The sequence below is a fragment of the Delphinapterus leucas genome, chromosome 5 (genome assembly GCF_059928025.1).
Source record: "Delphinapterus leucas isolate spDelLeu-1000000601 "Yukka" chromosome 5, BTC_Dleu_Yukka2, whole genome shotgun sequence".
Lineage (NCBI taxonomy): Eukaryota > Metazoa > Chordata > Mammalia > Artiodactyla > Monodontidae > Delphinapterus > Delphinapterus leucas.
Genome location: NC_143133.1, coordinates 67,873,920 through 67,901,520, shown reverse-complemented (window position 1 = coordinate 67,901,520; position 27,601 = coordinate 67,873,920). Strand labels below are relative to the sequence as shown.

General features: G+C 34.8%; 1 protein-coding gene and 1 pseudogene across 3 annotated transcripts in view; one reads left to right on the top strand and one right to left on the bottom strand.

Annotated features, from left to right (window-relative positions):
* Window positions 1-27,601, top strand: part of KCTD8 (potassium channel tetramerization domain containing 8) — a 256,027-nt gene that overhangs the window by 139,353 nt on the left and 89,073 nt on the right. The window lies entirely within an intron of this gene.
* On the bottom strand, window positions 4,826-6,413 carry LOC111170194 (dnaJ homolog subfamily A member 1 pseudogene; annotated as a pseudogene).

Genomic DNA, 27,601 nt, shown 5'->3' with positions numbered 1-27,601 from the left:
AATCATGTTTAATCGTAGTGTGATTGGTGCTATGCTGTTGTTCCTGAGGGTAAAAATGACCCAAAATATGAAGTGTCGAATGTTAAAAATATACAAAAGGCTCATCACATATAGAATATGCCCAATTTACTCAATGAATCGAACACACATAACCCCAGAACAGTATAAAGTTGTGAACATAGCAGAAGAAGCAATGGCATACAAGGGATATGCATTTCAAACTGAATACTTCAGAGCACATCTCCTGCCTGGCCATTTGCACAGTGGTTGCCTTGTTCACATTTGTTTTTCCTGTATATTTAGAGATTCTATTTTGAGAAGTTATGCCTTGAGTCTAGATTTTTCCCACCTCACCAGTGTTTGAAGCAGATGAAATGTATATCTTATATCTCTACAAGTTTCTTTCTGCCCTGTTTTGGATGTCTCGTGCCATGTAACACTGGATTGATTATATACTGCATGAATTAAGGAGATGAAGATACACCTCCTTCTGTAGGGCTATTTATAAATATTTCTTAAGTATAGGGAGAGATTAAGATTTAAGCCAGCTGCTAATAACATTTGCAGGTATGGGACAAGAATATATACTATATGTATGAATATTTTAAATTGTATATCGAATTAGTAAATTATTAAATAAAACAGGTTTTACCTTTGTACCTTGACTAATATATTTTCATAAAAACTAGAATGCCAGGTTTCAATTTATAATTATTAGACGCCTCAGAGTTCTATTCTAGAAGATGGCAGTGCTAGGAGAGCTTGCCCTCACACCTTCCCCCCTACAGTTTTTGAACTATTCTCTTTACCTTGAATTCCTCCTGTATTTTCAGGGGCCTTACATACACACACCTGAGGTATCTCAGCTTATATATCCAAACTCTTTGCAACCCTCCAAAGAGGCAATTGTGGCTAGAGATCTGCATTGGCTATATTCAAACAGACAATTGTATTTAAAGTTCTATCTTCCAGAATTGTAGAAATTTAGTTAAGCAACACTTAGAAATTCTTGCCTTAACCAAGATCATTCCTTCCATCCTACTTTTTTCTCATGCCTATGTAATCTGATTTTTTAAACAATTTTGTATGATAGCTTGGCAGATGTATCACTGGATGGAGAAAATCAAGTTCAGGGATGTCAAGTGAGTTGCCTAAAATCAGTTAGTATTGTAAAGCCAGCCTCAAATTGGACCATTCATATTCCAAACCCTTACACTTAAAAAGAGAATAAATTGGTAAACTGTTAAGCAATCACACATTCAGAAATGTTAACAATTCTTAGGTTAAGAAAATAATATATTTACCAAAAGTCTCCAAGGGGAAACCAGTATCAATATTGGACATTAGCAGAAGAATCTTTATTCCTAAAATACTATTGGGGACAATTATCCAGCCTAAGGGGCAATTGAAGGAATAGTTAATTAAGCAAACTTTGAAAGATATTTTATGATGAATATTTTTTACTCAATTTTAAGATTGCACACTAGGTATTGTCTACTACATATATCCGTTGTCAATATTTTATGACTATGCTGAAATGTCTCAGGAGCACTTGGGAAAAAATGAGAATGAAATTGTTTTCTGAGAGTTAAACTTTGAAGTCAACACATACTAGATCAGCTCAGAGATATACAAAGTTGCCCTAAAGAGAAATACCAACTTCTTGAATTACAAGACTAAGTTTAATTTAATTTCATATAGTAAAATATCAAAAGAAAGAATATGCCCTTAAGAAAGGATTTAGTCAGAAAATGAGGTATAGAAAAGAGAGGGTCCCAGAATTGATTTGACTGTGTCAATTCGAATATGGTCTAGAGAAGAAGGTGCCTTTTTCAACAAACTTTGAATATTCCTATCTCATTGGACAAGCCATCCCTAAAGTGAATATGTATACATCAGGCTGTCTTATCCTTCCATTCCATTGTTATCTCATTTATCTACCTCTCTTCATTTTAACTCAGTATTCTCTAGACCTTCTCTGATAAAGATTTTGTTTCCTGTATAGAACAGTCTCTATAGCTGATTATGCCTGCTGGGGTGATATAGATCATGTGATGATGATTTTTTGTTGTTGTTATATATCAACCAGGAGGCATTCTAGTGTGTATAAAGGGGCTATTAATTCTTCTCTCAGACTTATTTCTTATGAACAGAACACTGATATTTTTTACAATATTCCCAACAAGCAAAAAACACATTTTCCAATCTCTCTTGCAGGATGCTAAGGCTGGGAAAACAGAAAAATCAAAGGATTTTAGGACAATGGTAATATGGTGTTGTCACACCTTTCCTGAACTACTACTTACCTCTGAGCACTTTGTTATGTGAAAAAATAAAGTGAAACAGCTATATCCTTTGGACAAGCCACTGTAGAGTCTCTGTTGCCTGCACTCAAATACAAACCTGAGTGACGCAGTGAATCTTACAGTAAGCCTTTGGAAGACTGTTGTCATAAAGATGAGGATGGCAGATTAATTAATTAAATCAGCAAAAGATAATCAAGTGCATACTGTATACAAGGTTCATGGTGGGAAATTGTGCATAAAACAGCCTTGATCCTGATCTAATCGCTCATACAGTAAAAAATAGGGGTTAAAGAGAGGACAGAAAGTGAGAATAAAAAGTACAAGTAAAACAGGTATTATGATAAATACTTTGAAGGAAATCGGTACAGAGTGAAGTGATAGGCAAAACAGGGTAGGAAGTGTTTACCCAGGGAGGTTGATGAAGGCTGCTGTGAGCACATGGCACTTTTGGAACACAAATGGAAGAAATGGAGCATGGGCATTGCAAGGAGCAGATTCTAGGCATGAAGAACAGCATGTGCAGATCCATCTGGAAATGCCATTTTGTGAGGCCCCTGGTTCCACTATCAGGCTTCTCCTGTCACTCTAATCTTGTCCTTTTGCTTGCCTTCTTAAAATGTCTTAAACAAGGTACATTAGAAAAGAGGAGGTATTGATGGGCTTTTCTTAGAATCAGGAATAATGGATTTTGTTTCATTTCTCTCTCTTCCATTCTTCCAGTCACCATTGCATAGGGATTTATTATAGATTCAATAACCTTGGCTCCATTTTCTCACACACAACTGCTGCTTTACTGTTGTGCATCCAGTCTTTCAATTGCAAAACTTTTCCTGAAAATGAATTCTAGCAGAGTTTTCTAAGGCTGTAATTATGCTTCCAAAATAAAAATACTTTATTGGGTGAGGTCTATTTTTCAGTGATTCTCTCTACACCACCAAAATATATGAAGCCTTATTTCATAATATTTACAGGGAAAAGGTACCAGTGACTAGGCATAGCTATATATCTGAATCATAACATGTATTCTTATAATTTAAGGCAATACCAGAATCTAAAGTGGATTTCTACTGAAGAAAATTCTGAAATATCCTTTTCTAAGTGCCTTTTAAAAAAACCTAGTTGCAAATAAAAAATTCCCCCCAGATCTGGAGTGCCCAAACATTTTCACAAAGGGATTGTTTTCTTTATGTGAAATTGTATATGAAAGGATAGACATAAAATATAGGAGCGGATAAGAGTAACTTGCTGCAGGACTTGATGCTCTATGGGAACGGGGCATAGAAGTGTCATTCTCTACTGGTCCACTTCTCATTGGAAATATCATTGAGACACAGGGAGAACGTGAAGAATATAGGATTGATTTTACAAACAGCTATACTTTTCAAATTTCAGGTCCATCAGTTTTTGGCATTGTGTAAACCTTTGCAAGTTACTGTTCTTATACTTGATTTTCTCATCTCTGAGAGGAATTAAATAATAGGTCTTCAGTTTGAAGTGAGAATTTAACTAGAAATTTATCTATAAGAAGATCATGGCACAGGGGTGCATTATCTCTATTATTTTATTTTATTTTATTTATTTATTTTTTGCTTTTGAATCAGTATATTAAGGAGACATTCATACATTTCAAGAATTGCTTAAATTCTGATATCCAGATTTAAGCTTGTGAACATATGACTTTAAACATACAATTAAAGCTATTCATAATTTGCTATTCTACCAACATTAAATTACATTTACTTTGGAGCATAAGTTAAATGGTTTAAAGTAAGCCTGTAACATACCTGCAAAACACCTTCCTAACTCATATATGCAAATTACTTCTCATTACTCTAACCTCTAAGTTACCCTGCTCCAGAAGTGACTACTCTAAGGCTTACTGTGGTCCAAAGAGAAGGAAGAAAAAAAGAAAGTAACCAGGACCAATAGCTAGATATATTAAAAAAAAGATGGCACAGCAGAAGGGAATGCAATCCTACAAGTGCAAGCCCTCAAGAAGCAGCATGTTATGTGATAAACCCCTTCTTTAGAAAGGTATCATTTCTATCACTGATACCACAGGCTAAATTATATAGCATGCCATCTTCAAGTAACAGTTGAGGCAATAGAATAAATGCAGAGGCATCACAATGAATCCCACTTAATACCACTGTACAGACCAACACTTTTCTACAAATTCTTTGTCTGACTGCCAGTTAAATACAATTTTAACTTCATAGCTTGGCAATTAAGGGTCATACACTGAAGCCAATACATATACCTGGCATTTCAGTCTAAGCTATTCCATGTACATAGCTGAAATCAGTTACAAAGTATGGCCTAACAAATGCTAGGGGAAATTTTTTAAAGTAGTTTTTACAAGTATTAAACTTATCATGCACACTGAAGTCATCATACGTACAGGGCAAAGTCAGAGCTTTTATATTTGAGTTTATTCTTCATTTAACTTTTAAAACACTACTATAGTTGAATATTAAAACAAACAATAGCAAGTAGTGAGCATATTATGATTATAGTCCTTCACTCAGTCACTACTGCAAATAAAATGCCAGCAGTGAGTGTTATTCACTGGCCGCCTTAGGAGGTCTGACACTGAACACCAACCCGAGGATGATGTTCATCATCCCCATATGCTTCTCCATTGTAATGGCGCCGTCTTTCCTGATTTGGATCGAAGTCCACTAGTTCTACCTGGTCCATTTCATCAGTCTCTTCTACTTCCTTCCTCTCAGGTAGGAGTTTTTCCAGCAAAGAGAGTTTATCCAGGGAGAGAAAGCCATTCTCAGGAAAGCTTACCTTAAATTCAATGATTAGGCGACCCTTTTCATATGGTCTATGATAAACTGGCATGCCTTCATTTAGCACACACTTGATATCTCCATGCTTGACAATCTGACCTGGATGAGAAGTGATGACTATGGTTCGGTTGTCAAGAGTAGATATTGGCTTTTGGAAGCCACACAATGCCTCAACCAGCTGTATGTCCAGACACATGAAAATGTCTTCTCCTCATCGAGTAAAAACAGCATGGTCCTTCTGATCTAAAACGATGATAATATCTCCTGGCTCCAGTCCTGGTTCTTGGTCTCCTTCACCATGGAATGTTATCTTCTGGCCATCTTTCATGCCTTTGTCAATATGAACTTCTAGAATTTTCTTCTCTCCAACTATCTTCCTTCCGTTGCAGCTTTTACATCTATCTTTAGGACTGATCCGCTCCCCATGGCCCTGGCACTCCATGCAGACAGACTGAATTTGCTGAACCATTCCAGGTCCTATCTGATGAATTCTTAATTGCATTCCAGTACCTCGGCAATTGGGACAGAACTCTACTGCTCCTTTCTTATCACCTCGGCCTTCACATTTGTCACAAATCACATTCTTTTGCAGAGCTAGTTTTCTTCTTGCACCATTATATAAATCTTCTAAGGTTACTGTGAGTTGATGCACAACATTTTTACCTCTCCTTTCTCTGCATCCTGCCTCCTCCTCCAAAACACATATCGAAGATGTCCAGGGAGCCAAAACCGCCACCTGCTCCACCTTCTTTAATTGCCTGCTCTCCTCCTTTGTCATATAATTCCCTTTTCTTTGCATCAGAGAGCACTTCGTAAGCTTCAGAAATCTGTTTAAACTTCTCTCCTTCATTTGGATTCTTATCAGGGTGGTACTTCAAGGCCAGTTTCCTGTAAGCCTTTTTCAATTCTTCTTGGGTGGCATTGGGTTTGACCCCCCAAAACATCATAATAAGTGGTTTCTTTCACCATTTCCTACAGCCGGTGAGAGGGCCGATGCCGGTGTGGGGGAGCGGAAAGGAGCGCGTTGCCGTGCGCAGCTCGGGCAGCCGCCGCTCCTCCGCTTTTTCACCGAGCGTTCTGGAAAGTTCCGCCTGGAGCGCCGCAGCCGTTGTCTTTTGTAGCCGCTATTATTTTAAATTTAAAAATTGACTCTGTAGTCACAACATCTTTCCCTGCAACTCTGTCACTCCATGTTTTTACACTATCATGCATTTTTAACCACAAAGGTATGCAGTCCCTAAATCCTCTACATTTTCACCATATCAGTCACCTCCTATTTTTACTTCCTTCCTATTCATCTTAAGCATTGTGGTCAAATTTCAGTTAGTGTTTTGCAAATCTCCTGGTTCTTTACTGGGTAAAACCCTGACTCTGGATAAATCTAGCTGTGTGCTTCTTCTGCACCCTTATTCAGAGTGCTCAAAGCTGTTATAGAAAATTACAAACTGAAACTTGTACTAAAAGAGTGGTGCCCACCCTCAGTTGGATCCTTAATGCTTCCTCAGTAGTTCAGTGTTATTTGAGTTCTTCTCTCTTCATTATCTATGGCAGCTATTCCAACCCTCTCTGAATTTCTAGGGCTAGCTAACACATAAACATTCCCAGCTGGTTCCTCACATAGAAACTAAAAGTAATAAGGATGAAAACCTTTGTGACTTACTGCTATCGATTTCTAGACTGTATCCACACTGCTCTTCCCTCCTCTCCTGTCTACCATCTTATCTAAAGTGAATTCTTCCATCTCTACCCAGGATTCTACTCTTTTCTGCCTGTTCAAGGACACATTTCATAAATTATACCCCCTCCTTTCCTTTTTCTTTCTTCAAATAAAACGTCTTTCTGTTTCAAAGTTTTTTTCACTGGATTTTAAAGATGATGTATTCACTTTAATCTTAAAAAGGAAAAGCAACCATAAACATAAACCATAACCATAAAGAAGCAAACATGAGTCCACAATTTAATCATACTTTCCTGGTCACACACTCACCTATATCTCTCCTCTCCCTTACAATCAAACACCAGGAAGTTGTATGTGTGTCTATTTCTTCAAATCTCAATCATTCCCCAAGCTACTGCTCTCTGCCCTCTTCCCCCACTATTCTACTTAACCTACTATCTACAAGGTAACCAATGACCTCCTTGTTTCTATGTCTAGAGCCACTTTTCCCCCACATCTCACTTGAATTCTCAGCAGTATTTAGCAATATTGATTATTACTTCTTGTAAAACTTTCTTCTTTGGAGTTTCATGTACCAGATGACAGCTTGAGCACCAGAATCTAGCTCACTTATTTCAAAAGCTTTTATAAATCAGTCAGAAATTTCACAAAAACAGAAGCTAAAATACAGTTACAATAATAACAAGAAATAATTTATGTCAATAATGAATCAGAAATTTCATAAAGTTGGGATATAGAAAGAGGATAGCATAAGATAAATGTAGAATATCCTGTAGATATCAGGGATAAGCAAGGACTTCCCAAGGAAGTCCAGAGATGCTCCAGGTTCAGAGTCAACAAATTCAAAGACCACTGGGAATCAACCAGATAATTTATTAAGTAAACACCTTTAGAATACCTGAGACAGATGACTTTCTTCCCCCTTCCTATTGTAAACTAAGTATCTAACAACTGGTATTTTTAACATAAAGATAAGTACTGGAATTTCTTTCTTAAACACAGAAAGTGATCTACCTGAGCACAGTTACTAGTGTGCATTGAGGATGAGAAAGAAGTATCATGGAGCTTAAGGATACCCTAGACAAGGAGTTGCCAAACTTTTCTTAACAAAAGACTTGATAGTAAGTCAAGTCTTTCAGGCCATATAATCTGTTGCAACTACTCAGTTCTGTCTTGGCATGAAAGCAACCATAAATAGTACCTAAACCAATGAGCATGGCTGAGTTCCATTAAAATCGTGTTACTTGTGTCAACCTCTGCTCTAGATCCACAAAAGACCAAGGAGAGAAATGAAAAGAAATATAGTTTCATCAAGTAGTAAAACGACTGTCTCCACTGCCAAATTGCTTGCTCCTTCCTCTGGCAGTGTAGATGTCTGACGTCCTGTTTCTTATCTGTGCAGCCTATAGGAAGATTACCTGTTGACATGCCCAAATATTTATACTGACAATTGCAGTTGATCTTCCAGTTGAAGAGAGCTATCACCTAGAAGAGACATATATAACTGGTGAGAAAAAGATTTAAGCCACTATACTAGCTAAGATAGTATTTCACTTATACTTATGAATGAACATGTGACATCTGAAAAAAAATTAACATCACCAAAGAGAAGAGAAGAACCAAGATAAACTAAAAGAAAAATCAGCTCTGGAGGATTAGAGATAATTCAGAGAACGAAAGAAAACTTAAAGTTAAATGTAATTGTCCTTATTAAGATTTAGGTGTAAATTAAACTATTCGAATGATTATTTATAAATTATAAAAATGACTGTGGAAATAAAAAAAAGACAAAGTCTGAGTGGTAAAAATGAACATAGTTAAGGTGTACTGGTGGAAGAAATTATCTTAAAAAAGAGCAACAAATCATCCAGGAAAAAAATCAGGAAATCTGACAGAATTTAGACAAAAAAGAAACAGATAAAAATTATGAGGATAATTAAGAAAAGTAAATCAGAAAAGCCCAGTGCATGTCTAAAAGGAATTTTAGAGGGAGAATAGAGAGACACTGATTTGCCTTATCTGATGTTCTGAATACATGGGTAAAAAGTTTTTAATTACTAAGCGAGATGAATGAAAAGAGCCAAAAGAGCAAAACTTTAGAATATCAGGGTTAAAGAGAAAATCCTAAACTTATCCAAAAAGAAATGAGACAAAGCAATTATGTTAATATATGTTGATTTCAAAGAATTGGCACTCAGAAAGACATCAGACTTCTCATGAGAAACATCAGAACCTAGAACAATGGCTTTCCAAGTCTGAGGGAAAATGTTGTGAAACTAGAGTTCTGTATCTGAATATATTATTGATCAAATGTGAAGTTAAAATACACACTTTTGCAGGAGTAGAATGACTCAGAAATTTCACTATACATATTTACTTTGTGAAAAACAAAATCACTGGAGGAAGTATTCCGGGAAATAAAAAGAAAAACCTCCACCGAAAATGGGGGCAGGGAGGGCAATATGGAATACAAAAATACTTATAAAGAAGTTGGAAAGGCAGCTACAAACAATAGTTAAAATAACATAATCTTACATCACTATGAGTTCGAGCCCACATTTTGAGTCTATGGTATATAAAGTTTACATAATCATATATTAAATTCTGTACAGTGGTTAAACATTTTTAGTATTAAGCTATAGAAATAAAGAAAATTACTTTTAGAATTTATATTTACAGAAGAGAATGCAAAAGTTAGGCGCCTAAAATAATTTATGCCAAAATTTTTTGAGAAATGGAAGAAAAGCTGAGTAGCTAATTTTCTCTTTTTGTAATTCAAGGGAAAATAAATGATATTAAAAATGATAAGTAACTCAAGAAAAATAGATTACAATCTGTTACATAAATAAATAAAAAATGCAAACCCTAGAAGAAATTAAAATTATTAACTAACAAAGATTTAGATGTAGAGGGGAAGAGAAATGAGAGGTTGCAAAAATTTCCTAAATTTTTCATCTTTTATAGGTGAGGAGTAATAGAAATCTAAAGTTGGTGGATTATAAAATACAATTTTAAATGTAATACTTGGCAACAACCTCCAGGTGGCCTAAAAAACTAACAGGGGTCAATTCTGTAGTAGAGAAGGAAGATTTTAAGGTTTTAGTTTTATTTTTTATTACTTTTTTCATAGTGTCCTTGAATTATTTCTATTATAAGCATTTAAATATAAAATTTAAATGGTTTACTCATGATATATTCATACAATGGAATATGATGTCACTAAAAAGAATAGCATACATCTCTATGAACTGATAGTGAAATATATCCACAATCTAATAAATAAAATAAGTTACAAGATATAGAATACAATCCCTAGTGTATAAATATGGGTATAGGTGTATGTATTTTTATATATATATATATATATATATATATATATATATATATGAATGTCTGGTGAATGTCTGGTGTAATGAACGTCTGGTGTAGTGCACACCAAAGGCTTCAGAGGATTGAGATTGCATTGGTGAAGGAAACAGGACTTACTTCTTACTTAATGCACACTTCCCTGCTTGGATCAGATTATAAGGAACATATAACTTATGTAATTAAGAAAATAAAAGCTATTACTTGACTTCCACGACATTGCATTTTTTCTTACTACTTTTCTGTCCATTCTTTCATACTGCTTCATATCTCAGATATATTCTGCTGGTTACAAATCTGAATTAACCACCCAGATATCTTCTGGAACTTCAGCCTAATATATCTTAACTACCAGCAGCTGCATCTACGTGTATGTCTCACATCATCTGAGACACACATTTCCAAAATAGAATGTACAATCTTTGTGCTTTACCTCACCAACCCAAAGCAACCGGTACTGTTGTCTAGTTTGCCTTTCTTTATTATGAATGAGAACTCCTTCCCACCGGGTGCCCAAGCTAGACCTTGGTATGACATCACTAATTCTCCATCTTCATGACTGATATATCCAATCAAACACTAGATCCTATCCATTTAATCTTCTGCTCTCTTGAATTTATAAATTTTTCTTTCTTCTACAACCCAGTTTGATTTAGGCCAAAATGCTTACCATATTTTACATGACCATTTTTATCTCGCCATTGGTTTATTTCATCAGCCCTATCTATCTCTCATGACTCCTTCCTTGTTCGTTCTGTTTCGTGAAGGAGAAGCTACCTTTATTTCCCTAACTTTGGCAGGTTTCCTTGCAGGCTTTTGCAGGTGTTGTTTCTGTATTGGAATTTCTTTCCTCACATCCCTGCCAGGCGAACAACTGATATACTTTTCAGGTCAGAAATTAGATATTTGTTCCAAAGGATCCTGTGTCTATCCCTCTTTGTCTCATAGGTATTTATTTATCTACACCTCCTAGTAAGGTATCATCATATCTTCATTACCTAAACCAGTGCCTGGTAAACTATAAACAATAACAATTTTGTATTAAATGGATTAATCAATGATATATGTCATTCTTCTAGACAGAATCTGACTTACAGATGGAACAAATAAATGACAGACCAACTCATTGCTAAGGATTAACAAGGAGGAGAAAATTTTCATTGAGGAGTTTATTGTGAGCTAGGAAATACTGTTGATTCAAATTAAACAATGTACCAAATTAGAGACCAATTTCATTTAAGATTATAGGTACCCTACCAAGGCCAAATGACCGACCTGCTTCAGGATATTTGTAGCCCAGGGGCCACATGACCACACGGCCATCATGTTTATTATGACCTGCTGTAACTCTAGAGATATATCTCTGTCTGTTGGTGTGCTCACTTAAATGCTTTTTAACTCACATGCACCAAATGGTGCTCACCCCACATTTGATGCCACTGATGCACAGAGATTGGGGGAGCACACACTAAGAAGGTGTTACCATTCACTGATTGGAGCTCATGGGCAGGTCACAGATACATATGTCTCCAGTTTTCTTAGAATTCTGCAGAAAGTATGCTTGGGCTAGGCATAGCTGTGCACACCACAGCACTGTGTTACAAGAAAGTGACCCACCATCCTGCTGCTCTCATTTTATGTGAGATGAGTCTGAAAGTGACCTCAAAACTGGGAGAAAACAGTCTGAGTTTGGATATATAGTCTGAAACAGAATATGAGGGAGTGAGAATGCCAGCTGCCTGCCAAATGGAGGCTTTGGGTAAAAATGAAGATTTTGCACAGCACCCGTTGTTGGGAGAGGAGGAAAACCCTGGTCCCAGCTGGCTCATTACCAGGCAAATTCAGGAGAGTATCTGGATTATTCATTGAACAAACCTGTTTGTCTTCCCACAAACATTATTGCATATACAGAATAGCAACAATAAGCAAAAGAATCAAATAATGAGTTCTATGCTGTGTGTGTATAGAAACACATATTTATGCATAAAGAAAGTTGTGAAGGAATGCATAGCAAACTTCAATCTTAAAGGTGGCAGAGGATAGGGTATAAGAATGCTTTCTTCATGCATCTACGTAAATTTTTTTTCTTTTATTTCTTTATTGGAGTATAGTTGTTTTACAGTGTTGTGTTAGTTTCTGCTGCACAACAAAGTGAATCAGCTATATGTACACCTATATCCCCTTCCTCATGGGCTTCCCTCCCACCCCCCCATACATCCCACCCATCTAGGTCATCACAGAGCACTGAGCTGTACTCCCTGTGCTATACAGCAGGTTCCCACTAGCTATCAGTTTTACACATAGTAGTGTATATATGTCAATCCTAATCTCCCAATTCACCCCACCCCCTCATTCCCCCTCTGTGTCCACATGTCCATTCTCTATGTCTGCGTCTCTATTCCTGCCCTGCAAATAGCTTTATCTGTACCATTTTTCTAGATTCCACATAAATGTGTTAATATATAATATTTGATTTTCTCTTTCTGACTTACTTCACTCCGTATGACAGACTCTAGGTCCATCCACATCTACAAATGTCCCAATTTCGTTCCTTTCTAAGGCTGAGTAATATGCCATTGTATATATGTACCACATCTTCTTTATCCATCCCTCTGTCGATGGACATTTAGGTTGCTTCCATGTCCTGGCTACTGTAAATAGTGCTGTGATGAACATTGGGTACATGTATCCTTTTGAATTATGGTTTTCTCAGGATATATGACCAGTAGTGGGATTGCTGGGTCATATGGTAGTTCTATTTTTAGTTTTTTTAGGGAACTGCCATACTATTCTCCATAGTGGCTGTGTTGATTTACATTCGCACCAGTAGTGCAAGAGGGTTCCCTTTTCTCCACACCCTCTCCATCATTTATTGTTTGTAGATATTTTGATGATGGCCATTCTGACTGGTGTGAGGTGATACCTCATTGTAGTTTCAATTTGCATTTCTCTAGTAATTAGTGACGTTGAGCATCTTTTCATGTGCCTCTTGGCCATCTGTATGTCTTCTTTGGAGAAATGTCTATTTATGCCTTCTGCCCATTTTTTGATTGGGTTGTTTGTCTTTTTTATATTCAGCTGCATGAGCTGTTTGTATATTTTGGAGATTAATCCTTCATCAGTTGCTTCATTTGCAAATATTTTCTCCCATTCTGAGGGTTGTCTTTTCATCTTGTTTATGCTTTCCTTTGCTGTGCAAAAGGTTTTAAGTTTAACTTCACTTTCTAGGTGCATCAAAATGCACTTAGGAGTTAGTTCTATAGTCATATGTAGTTGTGTCTTCTCTATTGCTATTTTTTTTTTAGATTTTATACCTTAGATAATTTTCATTTACTATTACATTAAAAAATGAGTGAACCATTAAAAGGAGAAAAAGACATAATCAATATTAACCATATGTATTTAATGTACCCTAAAAAAATAACCAATCATTGATCTCCAGTGATTCAAGTCCTGACTTGAATGGCCTTTCTGTTTGCAAATGCAATTAGAAAGTCTAGTCAGTTCAATTTAATAGTCCCATCAAGTGAGTTATCTGGCTTAGAACACCCCCGCCACTTGTTGAGAACCTAAATGTATATTGAAAAACAAAGATAAATAAAATACCCCCTCCACTCTCAAAGAGCTCCCAAAGAGCAAAATATGTCATTTGAAAAATCTCTAGAGAACATTTTCCAACATTTAACTACTTCAAAATCTGAAAATATACCTCTCCCCACAGTCACATTTTATCTAACTTTAAAAGTTACAAATCAAGACACCTGAAATTCAAAAGAGAAGTGGATTTTGGAACTGAGAGGGGAAAGTGATAAGAGAATAATTATGGCCCTTTATCTCTGATAGGATCCGTGTGGGCACTCTGGTTATAACCACAGGTCTCCTTCAGTTTCTTCACTTAGATCAGCCCAGTTAGGTATCCTTTGTGATGATGACGTGAGATTACATAATGACAATGAGGAAACCAAGAAGAATAAAAATTTAGTATTCAGCTTTTAAAATTCAATTTAGGGGTTTAGAGATGCAAATAAATTATTTTGGTCTTTTGTTTTGCAGATTCTGAATTACTTGCATTTCAGTTTCATACCATAAAGCACATTCGTTTTTTTATCCCCTCCCTTTGGATTTGCTTGGTAATGCCATGGTTTGTTGAATGTTAAATACTGTATGTTTTCTCTTGGGTCCCAGCATTGTAATGAGAGGCTTTCCATCTGACTGGCAAAGGGGATGGTGTTCCTAGTGTCCATTGCGATGGACATACTATGGTATTTGTTGGTGACTCTTGGATTTCAAAATCTAACTTCTTTGAAATAAAGCCAAAGTGGGTAGCTTTATTTGCTATATGTAAATATGGTTTGAGGTTGAATGAGCAATTTTCATTTTCATTTGACTGATTTGGATGCAACGTATAGACAGGAAGATTATCTACCTTTGTGGTGAAAGAAGCTCCTATTAACATGGAAAATTATTTGGAGATTGCTGGTAACACTATGTAAGATAGGAAATAACGGAGAGAAAGGGAGCTTATTGTAGATATTGTCTTTATTGTCATTTAAGATGTGAATATAAAATACTTTTGAAAATTTTGGAGGAGGAAAATGATGGAGAAAGGATATTCGAACTAAAGGCTATTCATGTCTGTAATTTAAAAGATTGGTTGGAACATTATTTATGGAAGAATTTGAAGCCCTAACTGGATCTTAGAAAGTTATTTACCTTAAGAGAAATCACCAAGCCTGAAATTCAGACCTATATGAAAATAATATAAAGGATTCAACATTTATCTCTTCATATTTTATTTAAGAAAACTTTGTGTTGTAGTGAATGTTATTTGATAGTCTGCATTTTTTTTTATTGATTAGTATATTACTTTACGTTTAAATTGCAATCCACGTTTCATTATTTTTATCTTTCACTTTGTAAGGAAGAGGCCCTAAGCATTACACACGATATGAGCATAAATGTAAGCATATTTACTTTCCTTTAATAGTATATTTAATCCTTGTAAACATCACAACCTTCTCAAAACATGCATCCATAATTTCAAACTAAACTACATACATAATGAAATATTGTAATATCAAATCATATGTATATTGAACAAAGAATGGATCAAATTCCATATTGTTTTTCCTACTTACTCCTTTTCAATTTACGTATTACTCTTTCTGCTGGGTTATGATTAGTATACAATCTATTAAACCAGAAAAATGAGATTTACGTAATTTTCTTAATGAACTGTCTGAATTTGGAACGTGTTTTACTTTTTTAGGGGAAAAGAAGAGGTTTTGTTGTAATTTGATCTCTACCATGGGCATAGATTAAGCGCTTAACTAGCACTTGTTGATTGATTGATTAAATGATTGATTGATTGATTGATTGATTAAATGATTGATTGTACTACACTAATATCAGTTTGAAAACTTTGTTGCCATATCCAGACATGAGACATCACATACGCTTAAATGTTCCCTTTTTCATCTTGACCCGTAGAAGGTTTTATTTAATTTATAAATGTAGATCACTGAATTATATATAAAGGAGCACCTGCATATAATGGGACAATTTTGTATCTACATATAATAGCAATTAAATATGAAAAACACACAAGGGATGTATTTCAGTATATAGAAATAAGCAATAGTGACTATAACAGTTGGCTGTATTCGCATATTTGTAGGTTGCTTAAGGAAGTGATATTAACCTTTTTGTAATTAATAAATCTGTCTTCTGTCTGGGTCTTTTTAAACTATTATACACTGAGCTTCTACACTATTTTAATATTATGATTTTTGACTAAAGATTTTTATTTAGGTACATAGATTTATGAGTGATCAGACTGCATTGTGAAAAAATTTATGTACACTCTGTGGCCTATTTAATAATAATTTCTACTTTGCTCATCATGTCAGTTGATATAATGAAAAGCAGCTTGAATCAGAATGTTTTCTCTTAGGGTTAGAAATTTATTTATGCAATTAATTGGAAAATAAGTTACAGTGGAAATAATCTTGTGTTATACCCAGTGTTCTATTATTTTTTTATATAAAGGTTCACATTGTGTTTGTAATCTGACATCACAATGATGGTATATTGACCTTCAATAAATATGTGTCATTAGACAAAACATTGAAAATATATACATCTAGTATTGCAGTATTTTCTAAAAATGATATTCCTCTTGAAAATAATAATGCATAAACAAATATAGGATGACTTCACAATGTGAAAGTGTTTGGGCATTTCCCATAATATAACAGATCAGTTTTAAACAACAGATATAGATGAGCTGGCTTAATTCTAACTCTGTAAGTTTGATTAATTCTGGGCACGATTGCAAAGAAAGTATGTGATCCTCATTACTAGAACCTGAACATGGGCTTGGAAGGCCTCTTGAGTTTCTCCTAATCTGATCTTCCGCTTAGACTAATAGTCCTCTACAATATCCCTAACAAACATTCACCAGATTGTGGTGAAATTCTTTAGGGACGAGGAACTTCTCCACTAGCTTTGATTGGATAACTCTTAATAAAAATATCCTTTCTTATATTGAGCCCAATTTTGTTCCTTTATAACTTTTTATTACTGTTCTTCTTTGTGGCTGTTTTGGTTAAAAATTCATTATGTATTTGAAGACAGCTGTCAAGCCACTCTCTCCAGTTGAAATGTCTCTGATATCTTTAACCATTCTTTATATCTTTTGGTTTTTCAGGCACCCTAGGCATTCTGGTGCTTGCCTTCTACTGAAGATAATCCAATTTGTTAATTAGAGGCTTGTCTTTTTCCTTTTCTTTCTTTTCTTCCTTTTTTTAATGATCTGTGGCAGAGAGTACTAGTTACCTATTAAAATCCATTTTTTCTTCTTTACTAACAGAACGCCAGTTTTATTGGAGACAAATTCAATAAAAATTCGTAATTTCTTAGCTCCCCAAGATGGCCATTCACTTATTTTCTGACCAATCATATTTAAGTACAAAATGTTGGCTATATTCTCCCTAAAAATGCCTTTACAGGGGTATTGACTCACATTGATGGACCTTTTCTTTTACCTTTCTTCTCTCTGACTGTAATTCAGAAAAAAAGAGGTGGATCCATCATCTTGTGCTAATGAGGCAACAAGCACTCGCTAAGAGTGGCTGAACAGGAATATTGAAGGTCAGTAGATCTCAGATTGAAATGGAGCAGGGCCCTGTGGTCCTTCCCCGCCATGTCCTCCACCTGCCTTTTGTCTGTGGAGAAACTTTAGCCAAAGAATAAGTTTAATCAGAGAAGTGAGAAAATATAGAAGCAAAGGATAACAGTCCAACAAGACTAAATAATAATAGTTTAGTCATTAAGCAAAGTCAAGGACCTTTAGTTCTCAAGGGCTATAGATAATATTCTGAGCCATATCCTTTGAGCTGTCCTGTAGACACGGAAACACCCACCAGGTGGAAGAAGTTACGTACATGATGACCAAACTGTAGCCATGACATAAGCTGCCACAATTCCGAGAATTGGCCTCAAAGATATGGGAACAAACCTACCCTGGAACTGAAGGTTAATTGTACTTAAAACAATCAAGAAGATGCTGATCAGACCACCGCATGACCAATTTCAAGATGACTGCCAGAGCTGACTGTGCTGTTTCTGCATGTAGCCCCACTCCCTCTGCCTATAAAAGCTCTTGCCCACGGGTTGGGGGGGTGTTGGCCTTTGGGCAGGAGTCTGCCCTCCCATCCACCCCCACCCCCCATTGCTGGCATCCAAGATAAGCAAACTTTCCTTTCCACCAACCTTGCCTCTTTATTGGCCCTTGAGCAGCGAGCAGCCAAACCCCATGTTGCATCATTTACAAGATGACATTGTAGAACTGGCATACCACCTTTGAATTGCCTATCTCTAAATTGCTCTTGTGAGAGAAAAAGAATTCACTAACTTGTTTAAGCTACTGTTAGGGTTTTTGTTACATATAGCCAAACTCAATGTCTAATACATTTTAAAAAAATATAGCTCTGGAACTAAGGTAATGCTGAAGACATAGCCTAATTTGGTGATCATGCCAAAATGGGGGCATGGTACTTCTAAGGGTGCATATATAATTTTAAGTGATACAGTACACTATGTGCTTAGGTTACATTTATTGTCCCTTATAATTCTCAGGTACTTTTTTTTTTTTTTTACATGAGCTACGATTCAGCTTTGTCTTCTACTATACAGATACAATTTTTAAAATTTAAAATACAAGATGTGCCACAGAGGGAAAACACAGAGCTCTTGGAGTCAAACAGAACTAAATTTTGGGCCTATTTTTCTTAAATCCTTTGCCTCTCGTTTCATTTTTTTTTTTTAATTGAAGTATAGATGATTTACAATATTGGGTTAGATGCCCCTCATTTTTTTGTCATCTATAAAATAGGGTTGTAACCATCACTTCATTAGCTTTTTGTGAGATTAAAAAACACAACAACAACAAAAAAACCCATAGTACTGTGAACAGCACATAGTAGGCCATTTCATAGAAAACATACATTTATTGATCTTGAGTCAGGTCTTGAGTCAGCCTACCCAGACCTTTGGCAATCTTAATTCCATTCTCTATTATGTTAATTTCTCCCAACAGTGTATGTCCTGATCATTTGATGTGAATATTACACATGATTCTTCATGTAGATATGATAGTAGGTGAATAATGAATTATGCATAGCAATGTTCGTAAAATTTAATGTGCCTATGAATTACCTGGTCATCTTGTTAAAGTGCAGTTTCTGATGCATAGGTTTAGGGTGGGCCTGAGCTTCTGCATTTTTAACAAGCTTCCAGGTAATAGTGGTCCATGGATTACACTTTGAATAATAGGAATATGGATAACTTTATGATTTGGGCCTCCATATTACAATTTGTGAAGAAACAAAAACTGATTTTTTAAAATTTTTTATATTGACATATGATCTGTGCAGCTGGCAAAGCATGAACTAACATGAAGATGTTTAAAGTATATTAGATTCTTAAGGAACCTACATACTGTTCTCTATAGTGTCTGTATCAATTTACATTCCCACCAACAATGTAGGAGGGTTCACTTTTCTCTACAACCTCTCCAGCATTTATTGTTAGTAGACTTTTTGATGATGGTCATTCTGACTGGTGTGAGGTGATATCTCATTGTAATTTTGATTTGCATTTATCTAATAATTAGTGATGTTGAATACCTTTCCATGTACCTGTTGGCCATCTGTATGTCTTCTTTGGAGAAATGTATATTTAGGTCTTCTGCCCGTTTTTTGATTGGGTTGTTTGTTTTTCTGATATTGAGCTGCATGAGCTGTTTGTAAATTTTGGAGATTAATCCCTTGTTGGTCACATCATTTGCAAATATTTTCTCCCATTCTGTGGGCTGTCTTTTTGTTTTGCTTATGTTTTCCTTTGCTGTGCAAAAGCTTTTGAGTTTAATGGGTCCCATTTGTTTATTTTCATTTTTATTTTCATTACTCTGGGAGATAGATAGAAAAAGATATTGTCATGATTTATGTCAAAGAGTATTCTGCCTATGTTTTCCTCTAAGAGATTTATAGTATCCGGTTTTACATTTAGGTCTTTAATCCATTTTGAGTTTATTTTTGTGTATGGTGTTAAAGAATCTTCTAGTTTCACTTTTTTACATGTGGCTGTCCAGTTTTCCCAGCACCATTTATTGAGGAGACTGTGTTTTCTCCATCGTATAGTCTTGCCTCCTTTGTCATAGATTAATTGACCACAGGTAGGTGGATTTATTTCTGGGCTTTCTATCTTGTTCCATTGATCTATATTTCTGTTTTTGTGCCCGTATGATACTGCTTTGATGACTGTAGCTTTGTAGTACAGTGTGAAGTCAGGGAGCCTGATTCCTCCAGTTCCATTTTTCTTTCTCAAGAGTGCTTTGGCTATTTGTGGTCTTTTGTGTCTCCTTACAAATTTTAAGATTTTTTTGTTCTATTTCTGTGAAAAACGCTGTTGGTGATTTGATAGGGATTGCATTGAATCTATAGATTGCCTTGGTTAGTATAGTCATTTTGACAATATTGATCCTTCCAATCCAAGAACATGTTATATCTCTCCATCTGTTTGTGCCATTTTTGTATTCTCTCATCAGCATCTTACAGTTTTTGGAGTACAGGTCTTTTGCCTCCTTGCGTAGGTTTATTCCTAGGTATTTTACTCTTTTTGATGCGATGGTAAATGGGGTTGTTTCTTTAATTTCTCTTTCTGATATTTTGTTGTTAGTGTATAGAAATGCAACAGATTTCTGTGTACTAATTTTGTATCCTGTAACTTTACCAAATTCACTGATGAGCTCTAGTAGTTTTCTGTTGCATCTTTAGGATTTTCCTGATATAGTATCATGTCATCTGCAAGAAGTAACAGTTTTACTTCTTTTCCAATTTAGATTCTCTTTATTTCTTTTTCTTCTCTGATTGCCATGGCTAGGATTTCCAAAACTATGTTGAATAAAAGTGGTGAGAGTGGACATCCTGTCTTGTTCCTGATCTTAGAGGAAATGCTTTCAGCTTTTCACCATTGAGTATGATGTTAGCTGTAGGTTTGTCAGGTATGGCCTTTACTATGTTGAGGTATGTTCCCTCTATGCCCACTTTCTGGAGAGTTTTTATCATAAGTGGGTGTTGAATTTTGTCAAAAGCTTTTTCTGCATCTGTTGAGATGATCATATGGTTTTTATTCTTCAATTTGTTGATGTGGTGTATCACACTGATTGATTTGTGGATATTGAAAAATCCTTGCATCCCTGGAATAAATCCCACTTGGTCATGGTGTATGATCCATTTAATGCACTGTTGGATTTGGTTTGCTAGTATTTTATTGAGGGGTTCTGCATCTATGTTCATCAATGATATTGGCCTGTAATTTTCTTTTTTTTGTGGTATTTTTTCTGGTTTTGGTATCAGGGTGATGGTGGCCTCATAGAATGAGTTCAGGGGTTTTTCTTCTGCAATTTTTTGGAAATAGTTTCAGAAGGATAGGTGTTAACTCTTAAATGAATAGATACATGTATGTATACATAACTGAATCACTTTGCTGTACACCTGAAATTAACACAACATTGTTCATCAATTATACTCCTATTTATATATAAAAGTATATTGAAAAAGCCAAAGGCTTTGGATCTGGGGAAACATGTATTTTAATACCTAACTTATTATTCATGTAATCTTTGGCAAGTTATTTAACAGGAAAGTGAAGATATAATATTTGGCTTATCTAAATATTAAATAATAGTATCATACTAAGAAGCAGATAGCATGATACCTATTGCATATTAGAGACTTAACAACTATTATTTCCTCTCCTTCTTTTAAACTAACATTTTATCTATTATATCTTCATTTTCTACTTACAATTTTTTGGTTTTATATTTATTATTTCATTCCTTTCACTTTCTTTTAGTTTATTCTTATATTCTTTATCTACTACTTAAGTTGAATACCTAGTGTATTAATTTTTAACCTTTTACCTTTTCTAATATAAACATTTTATTTTAGAATTTCCCTCTAAATGATTTTGATATGCAACATTTTTATTCAACTTTAAGTATTTTCTAATTTCTATCCTTAGATATTTGACAAATGATTTAATTAAAAACGTTTTTATTGGTTTTAATTTCTAAACATTAAAATTTTTTTGTTATTAATTACTAATTTAACTGCTTCAGGGTCAGAAAATGTGGTAGGATTTTTTTTGATAGTAAATATTTGAAAGTTTTTGATATAATAAATAAAAGGTCAGTTTTTATACATGTCTAATATATACTTGAAAACATTCTTTTTTTTTTTTTTTTTTGTGGTACACGGGCCTCTCACTGTTGTGGCCTCTCCCGTTGCGGAGTACAGGCTCCAGACGCGCAGGCTCAGCGGCCATGGCTCACGGGCCCAGCCGCTCTGCGGCATGTGGGATTTTCCCGGACCAGGGCACGAACCCGTGTCCGCTGCATCAGCAGGCGGACTCTCAACCACTGCACCACCAGGGAAGCCCAAAAACATTCATATTTTTCATTTTGGGGTAAAGAGCTATAAACATGCATGAATATATTCAATTAGTCATATTAATTGTATTATTCAAATCTATAGCCTTGCTGATTCACTGAATTGTTCTCATCTGCTTGATGTCTTCTTAGCTTAGGGAAATATAAAATTACCCAGTGTGATAATTGGTTTGTAACTCTGTCATGTTTTTGTTTATATATTTTGATATTATGTTGTTAAATGTGTATGAGTTTAGATTACCCTACTGAATTTAATTGTTTCATTATCATGAAGTGATTCTATTCAATATTTATCTTTGATAATGCCTTTTATTTTTAAAAAAATTTAATATGAATTTGGCTGCACCCTCTTGGTTTCACATATCTGATACACTTCTTCAAATATTCCTTTATTTTCTGTGTTTATGTGTCATTAAATTTAGGAATTTTTTGTGGTTAGTAATTCACCAGATTTTACTACTCAGAATTATAATTTTTTTCTTTTAACTTGAGAATTTATTCCATTTATAATTAATTTGATATTTTATATACTTTGATTATTTTGTATCACATATTTTATTAATTTTATCCATGCCATATAGTTTCTTTCTACTCCTTCCTTTGTAGTAAGTAAGCATTAGTTTTTATGAATTCAGTTTTTTTCTTCTAGACTGTAGACTGTAATATACATATTTTATTCTCTTCTTTTAGGGTACATTCTAGTTATTTTAATATGATATTTATGTACTTGAATAAAGCATGTGATCTATCAATTTCTTTATTCTATTCTCAAACAATAAAATAATCTTACAACATTTTAGCTTAAAACATTTCCCACTAGGTGTATTTGCTATTGATTCCAGAATTTTTTTAGAATTTTTTTTTTAGTGTTCATTATACTCTACAATTAACGTATTGTTAATATTGTTTTACATAGTCAATGTTTATTTAGATGAAACATGTTTAGCAGTGTCTTTTGTTAAGATTCAGTGTGACTTCATACATGTTACATTATTGATTTGTAACCTGAATTTGTGTTTGTCTTGCAGCCAAGATTTTGGAGCACTATACTCTTTCTGCTAATAGTTTGCTAATTTAAAGAACTTTTGCTTTCTTTTGGCCTATTTAAGAAAAATTTAAAAACATTTAGGAGTTGTTGAAAATCTTAGTAGTGTAGAATTAGTTTGAACTGAGCATTTAAAAAACATACCATAAAAGTGTTTAGTTTTTTCCCCAGTTATCACATATGATAGTATTTTCCCTTGTTGCAATCAGATTGTAAAACTGATTACTCTTCTGCAATCCTTTAGTAGACTCTTTCAAAGTTTTCATTTAAAAAGAGATGGTAGGGCTTTCCTGGTGGTGCAGTGGTTGAGAGTCCGCCTGCCGATGCAGGGGACACGGGTTCGTGCTCCTGTCCGGGAAGATCCCACGTGCCGCGGAGCAGCTGGGCCCGTGAGCCATGGCCGCTGAGCCTGCGTGTCCGGAGCCTGTGCTCCGCAACGGGAGAGGCCACAACAGTGAGAGGCCCGCGTATGGCAAAAAAAAAAAAGAGATGGTAATATAGAAAATAATTTTCTCATAAAATATGTGAATGTAATTTTTTTCTGATAGCATGATTGGAATTAGATCCATTTTGGAAGATTCTTTACATTTATTATTATCTTATATTACTAGCAATAAAAATCATGAATAGGAAACTGAAACAGAAACTATGTCTCTAATAAATACCAGACCTTCAGGGTACTATAATCTTTTCTAATTTATGCATAAGTGGGAAGACCTAATAATGTAAAACAATGTTACTCTACACCTCTATAGGTCATTTTAGAAAATTCTGAATTTCTGTTACATATTAAAAATAGATGAGTCAGTTGTTTTAAAAAAAATACCCACTAAATTTTTGTGCGAGAAGAAAGGAACACACTCCAGTTTGCTGTCTCACTTTAAACTTTTAGAGGAAATAATCACATCATCATGTGAGAATGTTGCTACATGAAAGACTTGATGGGCAGCAAAGCATGATGACATGCTTGGTTCTTAAAGAGAAATAAGGAAGAATTTCTCTTGGAAAATGAGACTGAGAGGCCTTTTGCAAACATCTGTTCCAGTGTTAGGTAAGAATTTTTGCAGTGCTCATCTTTAGGTGATGCAGTTATTAGCCATTTGATATCCTTTCATACTTTTCTGGTCTTTATAAATGCCCACAAGCATGTGTTTATTCACATCTGTAATGGGGAAAATGACACCTAACTAACGTACGTTAAAATAAATTTCAGCGATGTTTACATCTTTAACCTCGCTGCATGGCAGTTTTCAAAGAGGCTTAGAATAATAAGTAAATTAGTTAGATTTTATTGCCATTCAAAATTTGGAATTTTGGAATTTTTACAACTATATGTGCTTTACCATGTTTTCACCTTAATAGGCTGTCCATTTACATGTGATAAATGCCTTTTTCAAAAGGTCCATTCACTTGTTACTTTATTTGCTGTCATTTTATAAATATTTATTTCATGTCTAACTTTGGTGTTGTATTGTGTTCTTCTGGATCCAGTGAGGGTTATTCAGACCAGAAATGTCACCTGTCTTTAAGAAGGTAGTATTTTATCACTTGGATACAGACCCAGTTGGTATGAACTCCAAACTGATAGTCATTCTCAATACTTTAAAAAAAGTTCTGTCAGTTAAGGAAGTTTGTTTCACATTGGGGCTGTCAGGATGACTGTCAGGAAGCAAGTTCTAGGAAAATTCTCCAGGGAGCTATTTCCTACTGTTTCTGTGGAGCTGTCAGCTCTTCCCCTGAGGTGATTTTAATATATATTTATACCTTATTGCTGCTAAAACAAAACAAACATGTAGGCAAAGTCAGTGATGGTTGTGATGCTTTTTACCCTAATTTATTTTTGTTAATTTTGTTTTATAAAAAATAAAGGAGATGGCAGGTCATCAGAGGAGGAGTTCTGTGAAAAAAAGGTAGAGACTTTGCCATTTCCCTGCAGGGATCCGGGTCCACTCTGGGTGATATATATCACTGAACATATCATCTTCTAATTCCAAAACAGAAGAAGCCCTGACAGACTATTTGTGGGAAACAAAGAGGTCTTCAGCATCAGTGGTTGTGGAAGGACTACTATAAATCTCCATCTGAGCACAGAGAATGAGAAATGTTAGACCCAGCATCATTTTATTATTCCTGCAGCATCTTCATGTATATTTCTTGTATACACATCTTCTTGTATGTATTTTCCATTATAACTCTCATTCCACACGTCTTCTTGACACTGATGTACTCTATACCAGACACAGTGCTCTTTGTGACGGGAAAGAGATAACTTAAGATGGTTCTGTACTGCAACTAGTTCAGTCTAATGGCAGGCTCACATATGGATACACCAGTTACATTATAAAGGGATGAGGACTGTTGAACCTACCAGGACTGACCTCTAATTGCCAGATGTAAAAAATATTCCTTAAACAATCATAGGTTTTTCTTTGGAATTACTCAGATGTGTTTAAAAGACATTGCACAAGTGCTGTGTTCCATGGAAGTCTCAAATGCATTGTGGAGAATTGGACTTTTCTTATGTTTACATATATATGATAAATATATTCCCTTGGACTATAACGAGTCTAAGACATACCATATTCCTATTAGAATCTGGAAAACTTTGTCTAGGAAGAAGCAGGTATAGTGTTCTGTTTATACATTATTAATAAATACGATCTTTATTCAGGATGCTTTATGGTAGCCATATAGGAGGGTCATTTTTATTTTTATTAAAACTTTATAATTTTAGAGCAGTTTCAGATTCACAGCAAAATTTAAGTAAGGGTACAGAGATTTCACATATAACCCTTGCTCCAGCACATGCATAGCCTCCCTCATTATCAACATTCTTCACCAGAGAGGTATATTTGTAGTAATTGAACCTACGTTGACACATAATAATCACCCGTAGTCCACTCTTGGTGTTGTAGATTCTTTTTAGGGTTTCGAAAAATGTATAATGGTACGTAGCCAACATTACGGCATCATTCAGAATATTTTCACTTCCCTAAAAATCCTCTACCTATTCATCTCTTCTCCTTCGTAAATCCCTGGCAGCACTCATCTTTTACCGTCTCCAGAGTTTTACCTATTCCAGACTGTCCTGTAGTTGGAATCACACAGTATGTAGCCTTTTCAGATTGGCTTCTTTCACTTAGTAGTATGCATTTAAGCTTCCACCATGTCTTTTCGTAGCTTGATAGTTCATTTCTTTTTAGCGCTGAATAGTATATTTCATTGGTGGGATGTACAGTTTATTGATACATTCACCTTGGTTGCTTCCAAGTTTTAGCAATTATAAATAAAGCTGCTATAAACACCTGTGTGCAGGTTTTTGTGTAGACATATGTTTTCAGTTTCTTTGGGTAAATACCAAGGAATGTAATTGCTAGATCATTCAGTAAGAGTATGTGTAATTTTGTAAGGAATCGCCAGACTGTGATGGCTGTACCATTTTGCATCCCCACTAACAATGAATGAGAGTTCCTGTTTCTCCACATCTTCACCAGCATTTGGTGTTGTCAGTGTTCCAGATTTTGGCCATTATAATAAGGAACATTATTTTTCAAATATGTTTTAAAGTACAAGGAAATGGTAAATTAGTGTTTTCCCTCAAAAATAGAAAACATACATATATACTATTTTTCACTGATCCTAGAGTGCTATTTAATTAATAGTTTACCAAAGGAGAAATACATAATAGTACTATAATAAATGTAGAAAGCTATTTAAATAGAAAAAATATGCATCTTAGAAATAGGGAACCATGTTATGTACAAAAAGGATTTTTTTTTGCGTGGAAAAATTGAAATTTTAGATGGCAATTCTATTTTTACAAGTTTGTAAAAAATAGTACTATTTGGGCCATTTTATTTTAACTTGTTCCATTTACTGAGTGTACCTATTTGTGGAATACTTTTGTTTTTCTTATATTATTTTAAATTGTTTATCTAAACTTAGTACATTGCATTGATAGCATGCTTTCTATGTGTTAGTATCTGAATTGAATTATTGAATGTATTATTTGGGTTATTTGGGTTTTTATGATGTCGACCCAGTGTTTGGTGCATAGATATGCCAAGAGTATTTATGAAAGTACACTGCTTCTGAAGCACCGAATATACACTTTAAAATATGGAATCGTAATTTTGGAAGCCTAATATAATATGTCTTTTACTGAAGTAAAAGAAAATAGAAAGATATCATTTTCCACTATCTACTGGAAGATTTCAGATTATCCCTATGTAACTTGGACTATGTGACGCTGAGGATAGAATAAACTTTGGGCTCTCATTCTTCTTGAATTTTTTCAGAGACAATTTGTATCCTTTGATTTTAGGTTATCACGGTGGGAAATATTGAAAATAATTTTTCAGAAAACTCACAGAAACTAAATATTTGAGAAAAAAA